This window comes from Macrotis lagotis, chromosome 8 (genome assembly GCF_037893015.1).
Source record: "Macrotis lagotis isolate mMagLag1 chromosome 8, bilby.v1.9.chrom.fasta, whole genome shotgun sequence".
NCBI lineage: Eukaryota > Metazoa > Chordata > Mammalia > Peramelemorphia > Peramelidae > Macrotis > Macrotis lagotis.
The window spans coordinates 165,801,212-165,825,030 of NC_133665.1; the positions used below are offsets into that span (position 1 = coordinate 165,801,212).

Sequence of the window (23,819 nt, forward strand, 5' to 3'; positions counted from 1 at the left end):
TGGGTTCAAATCCAGCCACAGAGACTTTCTACTCTGTGACCCTGGGCAAGTCACTTGACCATCTATAAAATGAGCCAGAGAAGGAAGAGGGAAACCCCTCCAGGATTTTTGCCAAAAACAAAGGAAAAATGGGGTCTCAGGCATGTTTGAAAAACAGCTAAAAGACCAAATCTAATCATGATAGCCTATCAAATACTTGAAGAATTCTACTCTGAGATAGCAGTATCCACACATTTGCCTTAAGCTTTGTCAAAGTGAAAACTATTGGAGAGAAAATGGTGTTCCAAAGGAGAGAGGGCCACAAGGAGAAGAATTCCCCTTAAAAAACCACATAACTGTAGGTATTACAATATCCTCATTTTCATTATTGTTTGCTTGGAATCTGTTGCAGCTCATGAATGGTCACTCAGTAGCAAAAATGGCAGAGCCCATGACCTCATGTGTTGTTGCCTTGCCTACGGTAGCTTCACCTTTATGCCTTGCCATTGTCCTTGCCAGCTTTGTCCCAGATCTCCTCAAAACTCAGTAAGTGGTGATTGTGTCTTTGATGGCCACATTCCTTGTCTTTTCAGCTTCTCTTCCAGGTGTCATCCTCAGCTCAAAGCAGACAGTTACTCTATTACCAACTCTTTTTGTTGTCTATTCCAATTTTCCATTCTACTCAAATGCCAACGTAAGATGTTTCGGGACGGATAGATAAGAAGACTGCAATGGGACTCTTGTATTTTTGCAAAATTGATGCTAAGCTGTAACATGTTCAGAGGAGGCATTCAGAGTAGGGAAAGATTGTAAAAATCATCCCATGGGTTGAAGGAACAGAGAAGGGTTAACCTGAAGAAGGGAAGGGAAGACTTGGGGGGGGGGGCGGAGGAAGGAAAGAGGGTTAGACATCTGCTGTTGTTGAAGGATAGCTATACATGCCATTATCAAGTTTGTTCCCAGAGGGCAGAATGAAAATTAGAGCGACTTAAAGCTAGAGTGAACTTATGAAGTCAAGTTATTTTAGAGGTAAAGTGACTAAGGCTGGGAAAGACGCCCAATGTCACACAATAAATAGTAATAAGAGCTACCATTTATGTTTTATGTATACGACCCAGGCACTCTGTTTAATTCCTTGACAATTACTATCTCATTTAATCTCATCTCAACCCTGAGAGATGGCTATTGTTATCATTATTCCCATTCACACATGAGGAAATTGAGACAAGTAGAAGTTAAATGTCTTGACCAAGGTTACACAGCCAGCGAGTTTATGAGGCTGGAATTGATCTCAGGGCTTCCTGATGTCCTGAGACACATAATTGTGATTTAGAACTTCCTACTCTACCGACTGTAACTTCCCACCACCTAAGAATAAGGTGTGTAAGTTGTAGAGACAAAGATTTACTCTTGAGGAAAAGAAATAGAGAATGAGTTCCTTCTGGGGCAAGAATTCTTCGCTTTTCTGCATGTGCGATAGACTTCTTTGGCCATCTGGTGAAGCTTATAGACCACTTCTTGGAATAATTGTTTGTCAGTATATAAAATAAATTATAAGAAAGACATGAGAAACAGCATGGGGGAAGCTAGGTGGCGCAGTGGATAGAGCACCAGCCCTAGAGTCAGGAGGACCTGAGTTCAAATCCAGCCTCACTTAATAATGACCTAGCTGTGTGACCTTGGGCAAGCCACTTAACCCCATTTGCCTTGCAAAAAACCTAAAATAAATTATAAAAAGGGAAACCAACATATTGAACCAAAGATTTTAAGATTTTTTTTTTAAAATTCACATTGCCCAGGGGGATTTCTGTTGTCATTCTCCCATGGCCCCACTCACTGACAGTTTTCAGGGCCAAGGTCAGATGATGACCACTTTGGGGGAGTATTTCAGAGGTTTGTTGTCCAGGTGTAGCCAGATCCTGTGGTCTCCTGTGTTCTAATCTACGAGTTGAATATTATGATTTTGTTCTTGTTATTTCAGATGCTTCTGATTCTTTATGACTCCATTTAGGGTTATCTCTGCAAAGAAATTGGAAAGACATGTCATTCCCTGCTCCTATTTGATAAACAAGTACACTGAAGCAAATGGGATTAAGTGACTTGTCCCATAGCTAGTGTCTGAAGCTGAATTTGAACTCAGACCTTCCTGATTTAAAGCTTGGAGCTTTACCCACCATACCACCTAGCTGCCACTGAATATTATTATTACTGCTCTAATAATTTCTCAGTAGTCAAAGGACAACATTATTACCAAGTTCCATTATATAATAATAGTAAGAGAACTGTAATGGTGACTGATCCCCTTAGATTTTCAAATTTCATTGAATCCAATTTGTATGAATAGCAGAGAGGAACCCAAACTCTGTTGATGAGAAAATTGAAATTGCTGTTTGAACCTTTTCTGTATAGTACAGATCCAAAAGGTAACATTGAGAATAAGGTGGGGAAGGCCCATTGTACACTGTCACTAACTTCTCCTTTTCTACCAAGATAGGCTGATCCACTTAGGGAAAAGTTGAGAATTTACCGGAACCTATAGATCACCAACAGATCAGTCATCTGACCCATACCTGTGAGCCTACATGGGAGAAATTATGTTAACTGTCTCTCCCACTATCTAGCAGCTATATGAGATATCCTGTCTCTTAAATAGAAGAATAGGGCAATTGAGGAAATGGAATGTTAGCTATTTTCATCATTGCTAACCTATTCTCACACCTCTCTAAAGTCTTCTTTTAAGGCTATATTTGTTTATATCCATAAATAAGCTTGTATTGAACTAAGGGTCCTCTGTAACCTTATTTCAGCTGATTATGTATTTTTGCAGACTAAGATGACTTTTTGGCATGGACAAATTGGACAAAGTAATTTAAGATTATTTCCTTAGTATCCTAGTCTATGCTGTAAATCTCTGATCAAACCACACACTTCTAAGAGGCAGGGAGGCAAGACAACCCTTTTCTTTCTTTGGTTGCCTCTTAACTAACCCTAATTCTCCTTATAGCTCAATGGTTCCTTCATGAACTCCACTGACCAGCAAAGGGCAAAATGAAAGCATGGTAGGATTTAGGATAATGGTCCACCAAGTGGTTTATCATAGCCAGCTTTCCTGGTCCTGACATTAAGTTTTTAAATGTTTGATGTCAAAACTCAACATAGAGCAGCAATGGTTTGATAAAGCAAAAAATGAGCACTAGTACCATTTCAGAAGTATATAGTACACTACAGACATTTAGTAAATGTTGCTCTTTTTATTGGCTCACAGTCATTTTTATTTAATTTTTCATGAGAAATAATATGATTTCCTGGTAATCATTTGTTTCCATTTGTCCTATTCTAAATGGATCCATTACTGGCACAACTGAATGATATGTTCTATTATATATAAATACATCTCATTTTTGATGTATAAGCCTTCAGAGCAGACTGTAAAAATATTTTTATTCCAAAATTTCATATGAAAAACCAAAAGTAAGAGACTAAATGATTTTCACAAGGTCACACAGCTAGTCTCAAGTCACATTGTACCTTCTCATTAAAAAAAAAATCACACCGTCAATGTTGATTTAAATTAATCATGATACCCATCCATCTATGAGGTTTTTAAAAATCTGATTTTTATTAGAGTTTACTGTATTAAAAAGAATTCTTCATCAAGGTATCTAAGATCAATTTAACAGATAATAATAGTGAGGGTTAATGGTGACTTTTTTTGGTTTTAGTTTTGTTTGTTTTTGTTCTTTCCCCATGATTTCATAAATGTAAGGAGCTTCTAGGAGGGGAATTCATTTGCCATTGCAAAATAATAGTGATTACATAAGCACTTTCAGTTTTGTAAATATCTTTCTTTATAGCTATGTGAAGTTGGTAAATTCGTGTTATTCCCATTTTAGAGATGAGGAAACTGTGCCTCAGAGAGGTTGAGAGACTTGATTACTGTCACGAAGGGAGCAAATATAGGAGAACCAACTTGTATCTTGATCTTCCCACTCACATTTCATTTTCAACCTAAACAGCTTTAGAATTTTAGAAATCTAGTTTCTCCACTTTGCCTTTCTAAGACATCAGCTGGTAGCTATCATTTCCATTATAGTTATGTTTCCCAGGCTTATCTGTGTTCTCTCTTAAGATTTATCTCCAGCGGTTCTAAAATAAAATCTCACAGTAGTATCAGTCATTTCAGTTATTTCAACAAACATTTACCTTTTCCCTCTGTTACCTTTATAATAAAGTGGTAGATATTCTTCTGACTTAGATTCAGGAAGAGCGATGTTCATATCTTGCCATTAATAGATTTTGCCCTACTTTGTGTGACCATGGACGGATCATTTTCTGAACTTCATTGTTTCTCATACCTAAGATGGGAATGATAAAAACATTTTGCAAACACATTATGAAATTCAAATCGATGTTAAACATATTGTAAAAATTAAAGTTCTATGTCAATTTGAATGATTTTCATTGTCATTATGTTAGTGATAATATAAATAATTGTGATAATTAGTGAAACTGACAAAAATAATTCCTAAAAGGAAGCATTTTAAAATAAGTGGCTTCAAATTCATTTACTAAATTCTGAATAGCACAATGATTTGCAGAAATTGGGTACTTAAAGGGATTTATTGATTAAGTATGATGAATTATAGGGCAAATCAGTTATCTGGCCATATCAGGTATGTGGAAATTTTACTTTGCTTTTCCCCCGTGGTGAATTATTCAATTGGAGAGATTCCATGGTGTATTGCTAGAGAGCCAAAAAACTCATTTAAGTCAACTTTGTGTGTGTATGTATATGTATATATTAGTTGTGTGACCCTGAGCAAGTCAACTTAGTTATTCAGTACTCTAAAAAACTCCCTAAGATATTTATGTAAAGAAATTCTCAAGGGTCAGCTAAGTGGCACAATGCAAACAGCACCCATTCTAGAGTCAGGAGGACCTAAATTCAAATCTGGTCTCAGACACTTAATATAGACTTAGCTATGTGACCTCGGACAACTCACTTAACTCCATTGCTTTGCAAAAACAACCCCCCCCCCCCAAAAAAAAAGAAAAGAAAAGAAAAGAAATTCTCATCTTGCAACAGTCAGACTTTCCCCCTCTCTGAAGTTCCCACTTCCTAGTTTTCTTTCTAGATTATTCCATTTTTCAAAATGCTTATGTTTCACTTTGAGCACATGAAAGTTCATTGATTTTTTTAAAATTGTATCTTATTATACATGTATAACCTTTATTAGATTGTTCACTGCCATGGGGGTAGGGGTCAGGAAGGGAGGATGGCAGAAAAATGTGTAGCTTAAAAGATTATAAAATGGTTGAAGGTAGAAAATTACCTTTGCATATAATTGGAAAAAAATCCTACATTTTTAAAAATGTATTATTTTAATATTACTAACCTGATTATTTAAAAGAATTATGGGATTATTTTATTGGTTTTATTTAGAATTTCTTTTATTTCTTTAAATTGGGCGTAAACCTATAGTTAAATACCCTCTCATATGAAGTGTAACAAGGGCACAATAAAAATGTTTTTGAAAAAAAATGAATAACATAAATGAACAGTCTAGATCTGAAGCGAGCTTGCTAGCTCCTGAGTGTATTGCTTGCACATTTCATGTCCTGACTGAATACTAATAAGAGTCTGTTTTAATTATCCCAGGATTAACAGTGAATTGTTGTTCATTAATATTTGATAGAGTAATTGTGAAAGAACTGGATTCTGAAACGCTTAAGGATTCTAGAGGTGACCTCCAGCATTGTCATGACAACCTGGCTGGATCTCTTCTAGCATCACTGGTGAGGGGGTGTCTAGAGTGAATGCTTTGTTGGTGGAAGGAAAACTTAACTCTGAGTTTCCCTGCTCTTTCTTGCCAGGAGCGTTAACACACATTCTTCTGAACTCCTTTGTAAGAACCTATGGATTTGGGAGCAACTAGGTGGTGCAGTGGATAGAACACCAGCCCTGAAGTCGATGACCTGAGTTCAAATCTGACTTCAGACACTTAATAATTGCCTAGCTGTGGGACCTTGGGCAAGTCACTTAACCCCATTTCCCTACAAAAAAAAAAAAGAATTTATGAATTTTCCAAGACAATCTCACCAATCTTCCCTCTTGCCAAAACTGGCATGTGAAGGGCAGTAAAAAGAACCTAATGAAGTCAACTTTCTAACATGAAAGCTGTCTCCATCTCCATTGTCCATCCTATTACCTTGACTATTACAAAGTTGTACTTTTCTCATATCTTCTTGGCTATCTTCTGAGATATTCTGTCTTTTTCATATTCTCATGGACTCTTGCCACCAACTTCCTCTCCTCCTTCTTCTTCCTCCTTTACTATTCTCGCTTATGGACAGCTTCACATTTCTCCCATATGAATTTTTTCTTCCTTCCCTTTGCTTTCTATTTTAGTGCTTAGGGAGTATGGTAATTGCTTCACAATTTGTTTTTTCTTTCTCAAGGACCTTGCTGCCTGGGCCTCTTAACAACAGCATTTGTGTCTAAAAACACTTAATGTTTTGTAAAATAGTTTCTAAGTTATATCCTATCTTCTCACAAGTCCGGTAAGCAGATATCATTTTCCCCGTTTTAGAGATGAGGAAAATATGCCAGGTAGAGTGTAAGTGATTTTTTTTTTCAGGATCGCACAGCTAGGATCCGAGGCTGGATTAGAACTCAGGTTTTCCTAACTCCAATCCCCAAACTTGATCTTCTGAGCTACCTTAGTGCTTTTCTATCAGTGTCATCTCCAGTCCATAATCTACTTCAGGAGCATTTTGATGCTTTCAAATCTGGCTTCCTAAGTCTTACTGGACGTGTGAATGTGAGCAAGTCACTAAACTACTGCCTCCCTTCATTTTCTCCACTGAAAAGGAAAAAAAAAACAACTTTTCCAGTATGTTGCAAGGCTCAAATTTATAAAGTGACCTGCAAATCAGGGGTCACTATAAAAATAAATAGTATTTATTATTTTTATATTTATTATAATAACATAAAATTTTGTTACTCCTAATAGCTATCTTTTAAGTAATAGTTTCTTAAACTCTCATTTTTTTGAAAAATCTAAGATTTTCATGTATAACAAAGTGGTTTACAAATATTATCACAATCAAAACAATTCTGGCCAGTAGGTGCCATTATTATTCCCATTTTATTAATGTGAGAAAACTGAAGTAAACAGGAGTTAAATGACGTTGTGAGGATCATAAAAGCTACTAAATGTTAGAGCCATATTGAAATTTGGGTCTTTTTTCAGATCTAGCTCTCTTCCCGCTCTGCCACCAGCTATCTTTCAGATATTATTATAAAACATTTGATCTCTCCATGTTGAGATACAGTTATAATACTATTTAGTGTTATACTATTTAGTATAGTACAAATATTATTTAATATAGTATGATACTATTAGTATTATAACTGCATCTCAACATGGAGAGATCAAATGCCTTTCCATAAGATCATAGCATACAGGACCTCCACAGGTCAAAAGGCAGCTAGAAGACTTAGTGTCAGGATTGCTGCACCCAGAGTCAGGAAGACCTGAGTTCAAATCCAGTTGCAGACATTTCATAGTTATGTGACTCTACTGAAGAAGGAAATGGCAGACCAATTTCAATATCTTTGCCAAGAAACCTCATGGACAATATTGATGTGCTATATATGACCACAGAGTCAGCACTGAATGAATGAACAACAAGATTACTGAACTACTACAATTCATTGATAGGATCTGTGTACAAGATTAAATTCTTTTACCTCCAAGAACAGCTTTTTTAATTTTCTCTGTCAAGAGATGAGAGAAGTGGAGCAGCTAGGTGGTACAGTGGAGTCAGGAGGACCTGAGTCCATATTCGACCTTAGATACTTAATAATTGCCTAGCTGGGTGACCTTAGGCAAGTCACTTAACCCCATTGCCTTGCAAACACCAAAGAGAGAGAGAGAGAGAGGGGAAAGAATTTATCAGAAGCATGTTGAAAACAGATACTCCTGACTGAACAATAGCGACGACAACAACAACAAAAAACCTTCTCCAGTTGGAGGCTGTGTCCACCCATAGTTGCCAGAAGTATCATATGGAGTGAATTGACTTGTTAGTGAAAAGAATCAATCAATTTTGTCTTACTAATATTGGATTATTTCTTTTTCCTACTTCATTGACCAGTTAGGCTGAATTGAGTAAATCAACCATTGTTCTAATATCATGTAGACACAGCCTGAAAATCTCTCTAGTTTCTGTACTTGCTTCTTCTGTCAAGTTTTCTTAGCATTTTCTTTGTGTAGCTTATTAAGACTTTTTCTTTTCCTTGAAACTCATCCTGCTGAATTGTTTATTCTAATTTGGGTGTCAACTCTCTTACAATTAGATATTCTTTTGGAGGGTTCAATGGATATTTTATCTGCATTTCCAGCTTCATCTCCTGGGTATTGCCTATTACCACCATTGAAGTTTTCTGTAAATGCAACCTTTCGAACACTCATATTAGTTAGTATTCCCAAGGGCAAACTGGCACAAATCCGAGTTAATTATTTTTCTTCCAGCTTATCTATGGACTCTTTCATTAATCGTTATCTGTAAGCATTCTGGACACATTCCTTTTTCTCAATTAGAACTGCAGTAGAATATTTTTCAGCAAACATTTGGGTGTCTCTTCTAATACTCGGAGGTCTTAGATTAGTAAAAGTGCACAGAAAATCCATTTGAAGCTTTAACCCTTGACCTTCTGAAATTCACTAGTTCATTAATTACAAGGAATCAATCTCTCCGAGGCAGCGACATTGTGTAATTTATTATTTTCACCATGATCCAGTGATCTAACACAGGTAGAGTTTAGTTAGCAGATGTAAGCAGGGACTAATATCACTAATCATCAGAAGATGTCGTCTATGAATTTCTTTTCTATATTCTGTAATCTATGAAAAATAATTATAATGTAAGAACCATGCTTGAAGCGACCTCCTAGATTGTTAACAGGGGCCAGCTAAATGTATGGCTCAGTGAATAGAATGGCAGACTCCCCTTCTTAAGTTCAAATCCACCCTCAGACACTTACTAGCGATGTGATGCTGGGCAAGTCATTGAGCCCCGTTTGCCTCCGTTTCCTCATCTGTAAAATGAGCTGTGGAAGGAAATAGCAAACCATTTTGGTATCTTCACCAACCCCCCCCCCAAAAAAATGAAAAAAAAAAAACAAATGAGATTGAACATGACTGAAAACTCAATAAGAAAATTGGTAAACATCTTATCAGGGGATCCTGGATTCCAATTGATGTGAAGTCATTTTTCTTTCATTTATTATTTTCCTTTACATTATCAACCAGTCTATATTTATTTAGCACCTATAATATGTCAGATACTACATCCAAATTGGAATTCACTGTAATTCGCATTTTCTTTTGTTAGATGACTGTCTTGCCTCTGAGCTTCCCAAGGGTAGGTTATTTAATTCCCTTTCTATTCCTCATCATGGCCCTTGTCATTGGAGAATGATTTTTCTTCTTCTCTACCTTCCCTTTGAATTCCCTCCATGCCATTTTTAGGATGGCAGATACCACATAAAGTATCTTTTTCAACCAAGTTATAATTAAGGATTATATTATGATTGCTTATGAACTTTCATCAGTAGGATTTGCATCTTTCTGAATTTAATCCATCTCATTTGAGTGCTTTTATCTTTCTTTCTTTCCCCTTTCACCCTCCCCCATCTAGCAAAGAAAAGTTAATCATCTCTGTTTTCATTTTCTAGTGATTTTTCAAAATGAACTTTGTGAACCTTCTAAGAAATCATCATACTTTGAGTTTAGTGATGATAGTTTATCTAATTCAGTTTTCCTCTTTTAATTTACTATCAACTACTTCTGTTCACCAGAGATTTCTTCCTTATTATTCTCAGTATATTTAGTTCCTCTCAATGGTTTTTCCACCTCTTGATTTTTAAGTGTTTTTTTGTATGATTCAATCTTATTTTTTTTCTGTATTAGAAAGTACAAACTTCACTTGCAGTGTAGATTCCTGATGGAGTGTGAGGAGCAGGAGGAGGTCAAAGCCTTCTGAGTTGGACAAATCATATCATAATGGAGCATCTCCAAAGAAATGTGTTAAATTCGTTTTAATATATGGCTATGAAGACTAAGATCTAAGAGTATATGGCACTGAATTTGTACTGATTTTCTTTCTGTTGATGCAAAAGTGAAAACTTGTCACTGTTTTATGCTATTTATGTGGATTAATTTTTAGTCTTTATGATAAAATAGTTTGTACCAAATGCTTTTTTATTTAATTTCTCCCAATGTTCAGAAACATTTTCTTTAAACTACAAGAATAATCCTTGAAAAGATTGATGATTTTATTATCATAAAATTACTCTCTATTAAGGCCTGTGGCAAACTCCTTATATAATGAGTTGAACATTTCACATTCCATCCATAAATTCCTCCAATTATACTCACTCTTTTGGGGGGGGGGGTATGAGAAGGCCAAGTGGCCAAAATAATTCACAATCACCATGGCGGTGAATGAAATCCGGTAGCCATAATTCATTTCCATGACCATTTTCTTCTTTTTAATAATTTCATTTTTATTTAAGGCAATGGGGCTAAGTGACTTGCCCAAGATCACACAGCTAGCCAATTTTTAAGTGTCTGAGGCTGGATTTGAACTTGGGGTTGAGGCCAGATTGGAACTTAAGTTCTCCTCATACCAGGGAAGGTGCTCTATCCACTGCGCCACCTAGGTGCCCCATCATTCATTTCTAAGGTCATTTTCTAAACTGTGCCACCCTGGAATGTTAGGCCAAATTCTATATTATACTGCCTAGCCTCAATGAATCCCAGCTCCCCTCCACATTATGATACAGCAGTGGTGACAACTGGAATATCTGATTTGGAGAAATAGTCAGATATAGGTAAATATATAAGACTATAGTAAATGCAAAATAGTGAATGAGAAAGGGAAGAGGCACAAGTGAGAATCAGAGTAGAGGTGGAACAAGCAGTAGAACAGCAGGTAGAGCCTTTGAAAGAAGGCAGGAAGAAATCAGGAGATCTTTAAATTTTATTGAGTTTTAAAACTCCTGGTATGGGAATGTTTTCTCCTTTCATTGCTTGCAAAATATCTATAAATTTAATAGTAATATTAATGACTTGTACTTAATACAGGGCTTTAATATTTCTAAAACTCTTTATATGAATTATTTTTCATTCTCACAAAAACTCTTTGAGGTAGATATGACCAAAATTAGAGTCCTAATTTAATCCCTAAGATTCTAAGGTCTAAGTTGAGTGACTTAATCAAGGTCATACAGGTTGTGCCAGAGTTAGAATATGAATCCCAATCTATACTATATTGTCCCCTCAGAATAAGACATGCTCTTTTTTTTAGCATTAAGACTTGGTAATTCAACTTTGTCTTTTTTGCTCTTGCTTTATTCATGAACCTTCTAGATCTCCTGGGACTTTTTATGTCTTCAGTTTTTGCTTACTTATGTGTTTTCCTGTTATTTAGTGTATGGGGAGTATGGGGATAGAAGGGTGAGAAGACAAAGGGATCCAGTGTTATAACTTCTAGGATTCTCATGCATCTTTGGATCTTTTCCATCAGAGCAGATGGACACATAAAATGAAAATTCAAGAAAACATTGAAGAAAAGCGTCAAGGAGGCCCTTGACACTGGGGAGGGATGAATTAATAATAGCAGCAATAATGATAACAAGCATTTATATTTACATGAGAAGCTACTTGGAGTCAAGACTCATTGTCCTGAGTTCAAACCTGGGTTCGAACTTGGTCTCAGACATTTACTAGCTCTATGACCCTGTCACTTAAACCCATTTGCCTGAGTTTCTTCATTTGTTAAAACAAAGCTAGAGAAGGAAATGACAAACCACTCCATTTTCTTTGCCAAAGAAACTCCAAATAGGGTCAGGAAGAATTGAATACAACTGAAATAACTGAGCCAAACAAACAAAGGGGGGGGATAGTATTTACATAGGATTTCAGGGTGGGCACACAATTTTTTTTCAATTTTATCCACCCAATAACCCCAGGAAGTAGGTGTTTTTATAATCTTCATTTTTCTGGTGAGGAAATTGAAGTAGACAGAGGTTAAATGATTTGCCCAGCCGAAGTCCTATAGTTTGTAAATATCTGAGTATGGATTTGAATTCAAACCTTCCTACCTTCAGGTCCAGCCCTATGACCATTGAGGCTTCTGATTGCTTCTAGAAGTCCTAGCAGTGCTTATAATAACCAGAAGATTCAAGAAAAGCAGGCAGCTCACCTCACTCTCTTCCTTCTAGCTTTCCTCTTCCTCATTTTTTCCACATGTCATAAGAACTTCATACTGAAGATAAACTTAACCAAGGGTTGCATTAAAGATATTTCTAGAGGGGCATTTAGGTGGTGCAATGTATAGAGTACCAGTCCTAGAGTCAGGAGGACCTGAGTTCAAATCCAGCCTCAGACAATTAATAATTACCTAGCTGTGTGACCTTGGGAAAGTCACTTAACCCCATTACCATGTAAAAAACAAAACAAAAAAAAAACCTGTTTCTAGAGTGGCAGCATGATATAATAGAAAGAACAGTACTGGACTTGGAGTCAGGAAGACCTGACTCCAATGATGAATTCAAATCCTCCTTCAAACACTAGGTTTTTTTTGTTTGTTTTTATTTTGACCAAGTCCCTTGACCTATCTGAGCTTCAACTACCCCATCTGTGAGTTGAGAATCACATCATGATTGATTATGAAATTGTGATTGTAATGCCTCATCCTTGGCAAGGTCATTTTGAGTAGCAAATGAGAAAATGTTGTATATGTGCTTTTACAGAAGACAAAGCTTGATAGAAATGGTTTTTATCATTATCATCACCAATGAACGTTTGGAGATGAGTCCTAGCTCCCAAAAAGAGTTGAGTCGGACTCTTCATATCATCTCTAACTTTCCTTCTCTGAAAAATAAAGAAGTCCCTCCTAGCTCTAATATATTTTGCTTTAGAATAACTAATATGCCTAACTCTCTTGGATATCATTGCATCCCCCCACCAGGATCCCTGTTTTAAAGATGCTGTACTTTGGGTTGGGAGTGAGAAGATTTGAAGGATATTCTTTATCTTTTTCTCTAGACAAAACCTTCCCTCAGACACAAAATATTGACCTCCCTTGGTCATTTTTATAGATATCATCCATCAATCAATAGCTCATCAAGATTTATCAAGCCTATGACGTGCCACCCACCATGCCAATCAGTATATATACAAAACAAATAGAGCATAAATATAGACAGCTCCTGACCTAAGAATCTCATGGTCTTCTTGGAGGGTCTATCTTCATGGAGTAGTGATTTGTTCCAGCTTCCACAATCAATGCCTAGAAGTCTCAAGTTTTTTGACTCCAATATTGGATAGTCAACTTGCCAGGCCACTGTCTGCTAACTCATTCTGTCTTTATTAATTATTTATACATAAATATGATCTCAAGTGAGATTTTCTTAGGAAAATGAATATCAGGTCACATCTGTGTATGTGTGTGAGTGTGTGTGTGTGTGTGTGAGTGTGTGTGTGAGAGAGAGAGAGAGACAGAGACAGAGACAGACAGAGGCAGGGAAGGAGAGTCAGAGAGAGACAGAGAGAGAAGGGGACAGAGGAGAAGGGAGAAAATAGAGGATGCAAAGTAGAAGAGAGGAGGAGAGAAAAGAGGATAAAGGACAGAGAGAGAGAATGGAAAGGAGAGGAGAGTAAGCTTTACATTACTTTAACCCCTGATAAAGTTATCCTTCCAAATCACTATTATTGGTTTGAATCTGTCCATCTTTCCAAAGAAAGGAATTGATTATTGAGGGAAGAAATAAATGTGCAGAGTCTGTATTTTCAAGTTGGTGATGAAATGTGAATGTCTGATGCCCAGGAAATCATTTGATTTAAAGGTTCAAGACCACAAAGGTTCAATGACTTTTCACAGAAGAAATATAAAAGAACAAATTAGGATTTGCTGGCAAGGCCCTGAAACCTTCTCCAAATTGTGCTGTTCTCGCTACTCCCTGGGGGTTTTCTTCTAGGGCTACTGATTGAGTAAGTGCTTTCTGAGTTGTGAAGGATTTGCCTTTAATCAAAACTTTGAAAGAACCCACCTAGGTTTTCTTATTTGAAGGAGAAACTTAAGAAAGTGCTTCTGATATTGCCTTTCTTTTTTTTTCCCTTTCTTTTTTCATTTTGCCAAGCCCGAAACAAGATTACTAGTTAGAAATCCAGAATGCCCTTAAATTGCAGACAACCTACATTTTAATAAATAAGATCTTTAGGTCCTATATCTGGGTTTGCCTTGGATTTTCCTGGTACTTTTCTTGATAAGCACTTTTGTCTTTTTTAAAATGTTTTTTGACATTCTTTCATTTCTATCTTTAATATCCCTTGGATTAGATGATAGAAATAGAACTAAAAGGTCGTCAAAGCTATTTAACCCAATCCCCTTATAGCATAGAGGAAGGAACTAAGGTTTAGGGAAGTTTAGTGACTTCCCCAAAGTCATACAAGTAAAAATCATCAGGAAGATTTAAATTCATATTCTCTGGTAATGGAGATAATATTCTTTGCATGATGTTGTGCTATTTCACTTTATGTTCAGTTAGCTCCTTTCTCATCCTGCTCACACAAATGTGTGCAACACATGAATCAACATATTAGCCGTGGCTGAAATGATATGCTTCATTCTGCACCTGTTGTCTTGCACCTCTTTGTTGAGTGACTGGAAATAGATGTCCATTGACCATGTGCTTGTGGTCCTCTGCATGCCATCCACTGCCCTCCTCCTTAGGAACTTCAACATTCGGATCACTGATCTTTCTAATAACTTGGCCTTAGTTTCTTTTCTACTCAATTCCAATTCAGCAAATGTTTATCATGCCAGACTCAGTCAGAACTGTTGTTTCCAGATATTTGTCTCAAATTCTCCCATAGACTATATACTCCTATTCCTTGAGAGCATCTTCCAAAGAACTCTTTGCTAATCAATGAGACAACATAAGCAAAGTATTTTGAAATCTCAAACTATCAGAAAGTATGAATTATTTTGAATATTATTATCATTACTTCTACTACCTTCACACTGACCTGAAGGTCCCTCATCCCCTTGTTATGCTATCTTAAACCATTGTAAAGTATGAATTATTATGAATGTTATTATCATTACTGCTACCACCCTCACACTGACCTGGAGGTCCCTCATCCCCTTCTTATACTATCTTAAACCATTATAAAGCATGAATTATTATGAATGTTATTATCATTACTGCTACCACCCTCACACTGACCTGGAGGTCCCTCATCCCCTTCTTATACTATCTTAAACCATTATAAAGCATGAATTATTATGAATATGATTATCATTAATATTACCACCCTCACACTGACCTGGAGATCCCTCATCCCCTTCTTGTGCTGTCTTAAACCATTATAAAGCATGAATTATTATGACTATGATTATCATTACTGCTACCTCCCTCACACTGACCTGGAGGTCCCTCATCCCCTTCTCATGCTATCTTAAACCATTATAAGGCCTGAATTATTATGAATATGATTATCATCACCACTACCACCCTCACACTGACCAGGAGATCCCTCATCCCCTTATTATTACTATCTTAAACCATTGTAAAGTATGAATGATTATTATTGCTGTTGTTGCTATTGTTATTATCATTATCATTATCATTACTACTATCAACCTGGAGGTCCCTCATCCCCTATCAGAACATCTGACCCTTCTGGCTACTTTGGGCTCACCGTCCAATCTATACCTCCTGGATAAACCATTTCAACCCTTCTCTGGCCAGACAAGTAGATTCCCCTTACTTTTTCCCCTTCTACCAAACCCATACATTTAAAGCTTTATGGAAACACTTTCATCTCTTTAGCTCACTTCTGCTAGTGGATGGTTGGAGCAGGGCATCCCAGTGCAGACTCCAGGGCAGCTGCCCACTCAGCCTTCTCTGCCACCATTCTCATTGAGTGACCTTGCCTTCTTGATGTGGATCAAATGCTACTACAGTGAATCTTACAACTTGATAGATTCTTTCTGATATTTGAGGTTTGCTCACTCTGTGCATCCATCTCAAATGGCCTCCCCTTTACCCTTTCCATGGTTTCCACTCAATTTGGTCACCTACTATGTGCCCAGCCCCAGTGAATGAAAGTAAATTGTGACGTAAAGCTTGACCTCATGGCGTATCATTGCCCTTCCAGGGAGTCTTCCCAGATTCAATCTACCTCTTTGTCTTCCTCCCAACCCTGGCAAACCTGCACATCTCCTTACTCACTTTCTCCATCTCTCATGGGCTGTGCCCTATCCAAAGCATTCATTCCATTTGGCTAGGCATCAGGATCTATTCATTTAGCTTTGTTTACTCTCCATTACTAGATAATAAGTTCCTGGTGTGTTGGGATCATGTTTTATTCATTGTTATATCTCCTACAGCTCTTAGAACTGTGCCTTTTCTATAGGAGGCCCTAAATAAATGTCTCTGAGTGAGATTGATCTGAGTTTACCAAAAAAGGACCTTAAAAGCCTTGTCTGACATTTGGCCATGTGATAGTTTTCAGCTTTACATCTTTTCTCCTATCTATGAGAAGAATTTGCCCGACCCTCTCCTTTTACAGATGAAGAAACTAAGGCTGGGAGAGTCGAAGTGATTTGCCCAAAGTCATGAAGTAGAATCCATCAGTGTTTAGGATTCAAAACCAACTTCTTAATATCTGGAGTCCATGATCTTTCTGATCTCTCCCATCTAGCTCCCACAAAACAAGATGACTTACATTATCATGAGATGTATTCATTTTAAATAGTTACTATTTGCATTGCATTCAAGACAAACAAGACAATCTGCTCTCTTGCCACCTCCTACCCTGAAAGATCTGGGACAGAAGATGACACCCACGGAAATAGCATCGCCAATAATAGATTTAGAGAAAAGGGGACCCTAGAAGTAAGCCGCCTAGTCCAATCTTCTCATTTTACGGATAAGGAAACTGAGGCTCAATGAAGTAACTGTCTTGTGATAATATCGCAAGGGAGGATCAGAGGTGTGATTTGAACCCAGATCTTCCTGCCTCAAATTCTAACCCTCTGTACTTTGTTGTGGTGATAGATGTCAGCGGCTCTGAGACCCTGTCAATATGAATGGAATAGGGTGCAAAACAAGTAGCCTTGGCTCCTGTCGGCTGCTGGTCCTTCTCAACAGCAGCAAGCTAGCGATAATCTCAGGACGTCTTATGAACTTCATCTGAGAGTCTTTTTCTGCAGAATAACTTATTAAGTTTGTTTTGCACCTTTGAAAAATCAAGGGAAAATATTAGAAATAGCAATATCCTTCTATTTCCTATTTTATATTTGTAATATGTCATTATAATATGAAGAATACAGAGAAGAATTCAATCTTGCTTAAAGTAGCGTTCGCAAAAACAGGAAATTTTTGTTACATAACTAGAAAAATGTCTGTAACTACCAAAATGTCAATATTTTGTAATGATAGAGACCAAACTTGTCCCTAGGGATCTTTGTCCTTCATTCTCATAGAAGACCACAACATCAGGGAGGTGATGCCATGACAAGTATGTGAATTAGATTTGAGAGAATGGAACTGTGCTCAGTCCCCAGCCTCACTTTCTCCTCTGAAGTTATCTGGATCCAGTGGCCAGATACACATCAGGACAACTGGATATGGCCCTGGATGGGAGGCAGTCAGGGTTAAGTGACTTGCCCAAGGTCACATACTTAATAAACTTAATAAATAACTCCAAGACCAGTGCTCTACCCACTACACCACCTAAAAGAGAAAGGACAATGTATCTCATTTCACTCTTTCCAAAGGTAGGACATTATGAAAACAGGACATTAAGCTGGCAGATTTAGATGCTGTATTAGTTTTGCTAAACCACTATATTTCTCTTTTTCTTTTTTTTTTCATCCAAGATGAAGCACAGTAGTGACAGGCAGAGTAATCACAATAAATTTTTATTGAATTGAATTAAATTAAATATTTACTATGGGGATCTCTATCTGGGTCAATGAAGGATAATGAATATATTTTCAAATAAATATATTGTTAAAACAGTTGATATGAATGAAATTTTGAAGATAATGATAATTTTATGTCCATTGTTTTTCATTCATTTTTGCTTGTGTCTAATCCTCGTGACCCCATCTGACATTTTCTTAGCAAACACACTGGAGTGATTTGCCATTTTCCTGTGCTCATCTGCCATTTTTCTTCTGCAAACTGAGGCAAAGAGGAAAGTTAGATGACTTAGCCAAGCTCACACAGTAAGTGGCAGAAGTTTTCACATATCCCAGTCTTCTGACTCCATAATGCAGCCCTTTCCCCTACCACCATTATACAGCCTCTAAATAGAATCTTAAAATAATAGAGAACTGATGATAATGGCTTCTTAATTTAATCTAGAGTGAATCTTAATTTTTTTAATTATTTACTTTATGCAACAATAATTCAGTTGTATGCCTAGAAAAAGAGCTCTTCTAAAAGTTAAAAAGTATTTCCAGCATGAAAAATCTTAAATGAGATTGAATAAATGAAGACTTGGAATGGCTCTTCTGAAAGGTCCCTGACCATGGTCTGAAACAGTGATCAATATCATGGATGGAATGAGCCTTTTCCTGAATCTTCTGAATATAATGCATTTCCTTTCCCCATTTTCCCCAATTCATTACAGAGCATTAACTGTTAAAAGTCTGGAATCGAATGCAGAAGGATGGGGAGGGAGGGAGTTGATGCATCCTTATTATGTTTTGTTTTGTTTTCCTGACCTCTACACCCCAGCATCTTCAGTATTCAGAGGTCGCCCCAGAGAATGACCTTGACTGTTAGATTTAGAAAGGATAGCATTCTTATGCTACAGATTAGAGGAATATGAAATGCAGAGTTGAAGCATTATAGACAATGATGAAGGAATGTTCCATTTATGTGAAGCAAATGGGTTTGAATTAAACACAATTTATATCTTTCTCACATTTCTTGGCAAGTCTTCATAAATTCAGTATTTATATTGGTGATACTGACATTATTTGTAGGCACATTACATATACATATATGCATAAATATGCATTTTCATTGACCTTTCTTAATCTAATGGGTACAATTTTTTTCAATTTGTTTCATACACTCTGCTACCTGACTCTATTTTGATCCTCAAAGAGAATTTAACTATTTTCCTAAACTAACAAATATTCAGCCATTCACCTCCTACACTTTTTTCCACCCTTCCAAAACTTGTATGATAATTTATTGAAGTTTGGTTCACAAGGCCATTTTGGTTCGCTATGCCTGTTTTAGCAACAACCCCCCTCCGGGCCGAGGCATGTGCACACATGTTTCTTCTCCTATGGGTTCAATTAATATCTCTTTGTAAATAACTCAAGAATCTACTTATCAATTCTTCTGTTCTATTCCCAGATCTTCAGTGAGTTGCTATATACATCTATGTGAATATTCAAAGTAAAAACCATTGTCATCCCTCCATATATCTGCCACAATTTCCTATTTCCCAGTAATTCAGACTGAGACCTCGGGGCCCTTTGACTCTTCTTTCTCCTGCCCTCCATCAATTCATGTTTCATCTGCTACTGTATCAGCATCCATCTTGGCACATTCCCTTCTTTTGGGTCTCATGGACACCATCCTTGAGGCAGACCCTTAACATCTCTTACCTATTGTAATTGTCTCCCAACTGCTCCCTAAAACTTTTCAGTCCCTATTTTCTTGAGTCCATTTCTATTGCACTTGCCAAAGTTATATTTCTTTTGCATAGGTTGAACCATGGCATTGCCTTGCCCAAACACCTTCAATGACTTGTTTCTCTCTATAGTATAAATTTCTTAAGATTGTCATTTAAAGCCAGCTACAATACATAGTAAATAAATAGTAAATAAATATTTATTAAGCACCAAGTATATGACAGGCTACAACCTATGCTAGCAGCCTTCAATATTTCAGTGGCTCTGATTTCATAGATACATGTCTTCCTCCAAATTTGCAGATTTTAGCCCAACTTTACTCAACCACTAGACTCTTGTTCATTCCTTGACATAAATCTTCAAAGAGTGATTTCTTCTCTACATTTTAAAATTATGTAGATATCAATGGGGTACCCAAACTGCAGTTAGACCTCTCTTTTACTGTATGCATGACCCCCCCTTTTCTATTCCATGTCTCTTTGATCTCACTCACTATGAAATTTACTCCCTAGAAATTTAAAATTTCTACATAACTCTTCATTAGGAAGATGGCAAAATTCTACCACATGCAACTCTATTTCCCTTTTGGTGACGTTTGGAAATTGATTATTCCATTAACTATCATTGAAAGAGGATAATTGTTTTAAAAGACAAATTTTGTTACAGGAAGAAATTTGGTTACGCAAAGACATTTCAATCTGTTTCCCTCCTATAACCTAATTCTAGGTTCAGTTCATTGTGAATCTAAAGTATGTCCAAGGAGTTGCACATATAAACACACAGACATACCCATGACACGTTATGAATTATTCATCCAAACATAAATTTTAATCTGTACTATAGTTCTTTTTCATCCATTTATTTTTTTTTTCTTTTTAGATGTTTAGATTAAACTCTGAACTACTCTGAGTGGTTATTCATTTAGAAGACTGCAGGACTATGAAAGTTCACACCATTAGTCTAGTTTGTGCAAAAACTAGATTTACAAACTGGAGCCCCAAAAAGTCTCCTCATCGATAGGGAAACCCTCTTCTATTTTATTTGCTGCTTCAAGATAGATATCCTCCATGACATGGAAAATACCTATGAAGAATAAACATTTCTCTTTTAAGCCTGAATATATCTCAGTGATCATAGAAAACTTTTATTTGTTATAGCTTCCAAGGAAATTTTTGTTATTTAAAAAAATTATTTAAGGCTGTTAGACAATTATTAGGCAATTATTAAGTAACTGAGACTAGATTGGAACTCCAGTCCTCTTAACTCCAGGGCCAGTGCTCTATCCAATGTGTCACCTCACTACCCCAAGATTTTCGTTATTTTAACATTTGTGTGAGTAGTATTTTTAATCCAAAAAAAAAATCAAAGAATTTTAGTAATTAATGAATGCTAAATATAGCAGCTTTTAGTGTCTCTTTAATATTTCATTGAATTGTGTGACTGGGATGTCCCATAGAATATTATTTCGAGAAGACTGATTGCTTCTGTGCTTTCCTCAAGGAAGCCCTTGCACGTCTATTGATTATTCTATGAAACATTTTGAAGGCATGGGAAAATGGACCTATACATATTTTCCTGATTGTATTTTTTTAAACTTACTATAAACTTTTTGTTTTTTTTCCTGTGTTTAGAAAAGTTCACCCTCTCTTTCAAGTATTGTCAAATCTAATTCCTCAAGCATTTGAACACAGTATTGACTCCAGTGTGGATATATTATGTAACTTTGACACTCTCTTCATCTTTGATGCCCCCAGGAAGTATATTTAGGACTTTGTTAAGAGCTCAGAGATGGGGGCTCTGCTGTTCCTGATAAAGAACAGTGTGTGTTTATGTGATATGGACATATCTATTGCATTTTTCACCTCTTTATTGGCCTTTCAAATTCAATTTTAAATTGTCTTGCAGTGGGGGATGGTCAGAATTACTTGAACTTCTAACAATATTTTTTGCCAACTCTCCTTAAACCATTTTTATGTGTTCTATGAGATGACATATCCACTCTTTCACAACAAATTCATTTATATTCTAAATGGGTATTTCACTTGGCTCCATATTGCTTTATTTGGAAAAGAAGATCCGCTCCATATAAGGCCATTAAATTTCTTTTGGTCGCCTTAGTTTGGTGGTTTGTTTACATCGATTTCAGTGTAGCATAATGGATAAAAAGCTAGAATTTGGGTGATTTGGAATCTGGTCCTCTTCTGACATGCCCTAGCTCTCTGTTCTAGCCAAGTCATTTCATTTCTCATTGCTTTAGATTACTTTCTGACTATAAATTTTAAAATTTCCAGTTAGCATTTGTAGAGAAAGTTTTATTTGTTTTCTTCTATTAATTTCTGATTATATAAAAGTGAACACCAAAATTCAAACAAAAATTCTACATTAATAAAAATAGTATTTATATGGGGTGGCTAGGTAGTGTAGTGGATAGAGCACCAATCTTGAATCAGGTAAAACTGAGTTCAAATTTGATCTTAGACATTAACTACCTTTATGATCCTGGACATGATCATTTAAATCTGTTTGCCTCAGTTTTATTATTTCTAAAAAATCATTTGGAGAAGGGAATGGAAAACCATTTCATATGGGTTGACAAAGAGTTAGCCATCACTGAAACAACTGAATAATGACTTTTAGATAATGCTTTAAAGTGTGCAGAATGCTTTCCATGTTTTACCTCATTTAATTCTTGAGAAAAGTAAGCTAGCATCATCATTAGCTCCATTTTGTAGATGAGAAAACTGAAAGTGAGAGATTAAGAGATCTGTCCAGGACAATGCAGCTAATCAAATGGGCAGCTAGGTGTCAAAGTGGATAAAATACTGGCCCTAGAGTCAAGATGGGAGTTGAAATCTGGCCTCATACGTTTGCCACATACTGGCTGTGTGACCTTGGGCAAGTCACTTAACCCTGATTGCCTCCTATCCAGGGCCAGCTTCTGTCATCCTGATGGCCCTGGAACAGAAAGTGAGGTTGGTGACTTAGCATAGCCCCCCACCCCTCAATTCCAATTCATGTGCTTGTCATAGCATTACGTCCCTGATGTTGTGATCTTCTTCAAAAATGAAGGACAAGGACCAAAACTAATCAAATGTTAAAAGCAAGATGTAAATTCAAGTCTTCCTTCCTCCAAGTCTAGAGTTCAAGCTTTTGCACCACCTTCCTGTACTCAAAACTGTCTTAGAAAATGACAATTGTCAATGTATATTATTTTTCCATTTTTTTTTTACTTTTTCTTTTAAATAGATTATTTAATAGGTCTGGTTGACTGTTTCCACTCTAAGTCACAGCTTCTCATTTTGTAATTTTTTTTCTGTTTGATAACATATTACGTTAGTTGATGATGTAATCTAAACACAATTGACTGAGAAACTAATCACTGGTTATCATTCACCTGCCTTCCCTCTTTTAATGTGTAATAAGTTTCGTTTTTTAAGATGTTATTTGCTATTCACCCTGCCTGTTGCTTCTTGACTCTCTTTTACAAGAAAGTTCACATGATATAGAAATGAAGCTTCTGTGCTTCCTAATCTATTTTCTCCAACATATTTTTTTTTGCCATGATCACTCCAATAATGACCTTCCTTTTGTGAAGTAACTGATTTTGAAGTATATGTTAATTTAATTTGAAGGACTTTTATTGAATTATTTGTGTTTTTTCTCTACTACTTCTTCATCTTCTCCAATACATGTCGCATTACCCACATTCATTTTCATGTCATTTTTGGTCAATGATTATCATGTATTTTGAACCATGAGATAGATAAATGTGTTGTAGAATAATGTTGGATAAGTTAACATTAGCAATACTAATAATTGAGTTACCATTCATAGCTGTGTGATCCATGCCAACCTCTAATTGTTTTTGAATATTTAACTACCATTGCTACAGAATTAAAAGGGAGCATCACCCCGATAGTAAGTGTACCCTGAGTATTAAGGTCTGACCCTGGAACTGTCCCATAGTAGGTGCTTATTTGGCTCATTGCTTGCCTATTACAGATACCTCCCTCCAATATTGTGCTTCATTCTGCAATTGCTATGGTTGCATAAGCTAGCAATTAAGCATGAGATAATAAATACTTTTATAGGAATTCTCA

The 23,819-nt window shown here is 36.4% G+C and overlaps 1 protein-coding gene and 1 long non-coding RNA gene across 2 annotated transcripts in view; one reads left to right on the forward strand and one right to left on the reverse strand.

Annotated features, from left to right (window-relative positions):
* SUCLG2 (succinate-CoA ligase GDP-forming subunit beta) overlaps positions 1-23,819 on the forward strand; it is a 412,323-nt gene that overhangs the window by 289,219 nt on the left and 99,285 nt on the right. The gene's annotated exons all lie outside the window — the stretch shown is intronic.
* On the reverse strand, positions 1,650-9,127 carry LOC141496325 (uncharacterized). The gene is made up of 3 exons (XR_012471008.1): positions 9,029-9,127; positions 4,199-4,334; positions 1,650-1,998 (listed from the first exon to the last, which is right to left on the reverse strand). It is a non-coding gene; the product is annotated as an uncharacterized LOC141496325 (long non-coding RNA).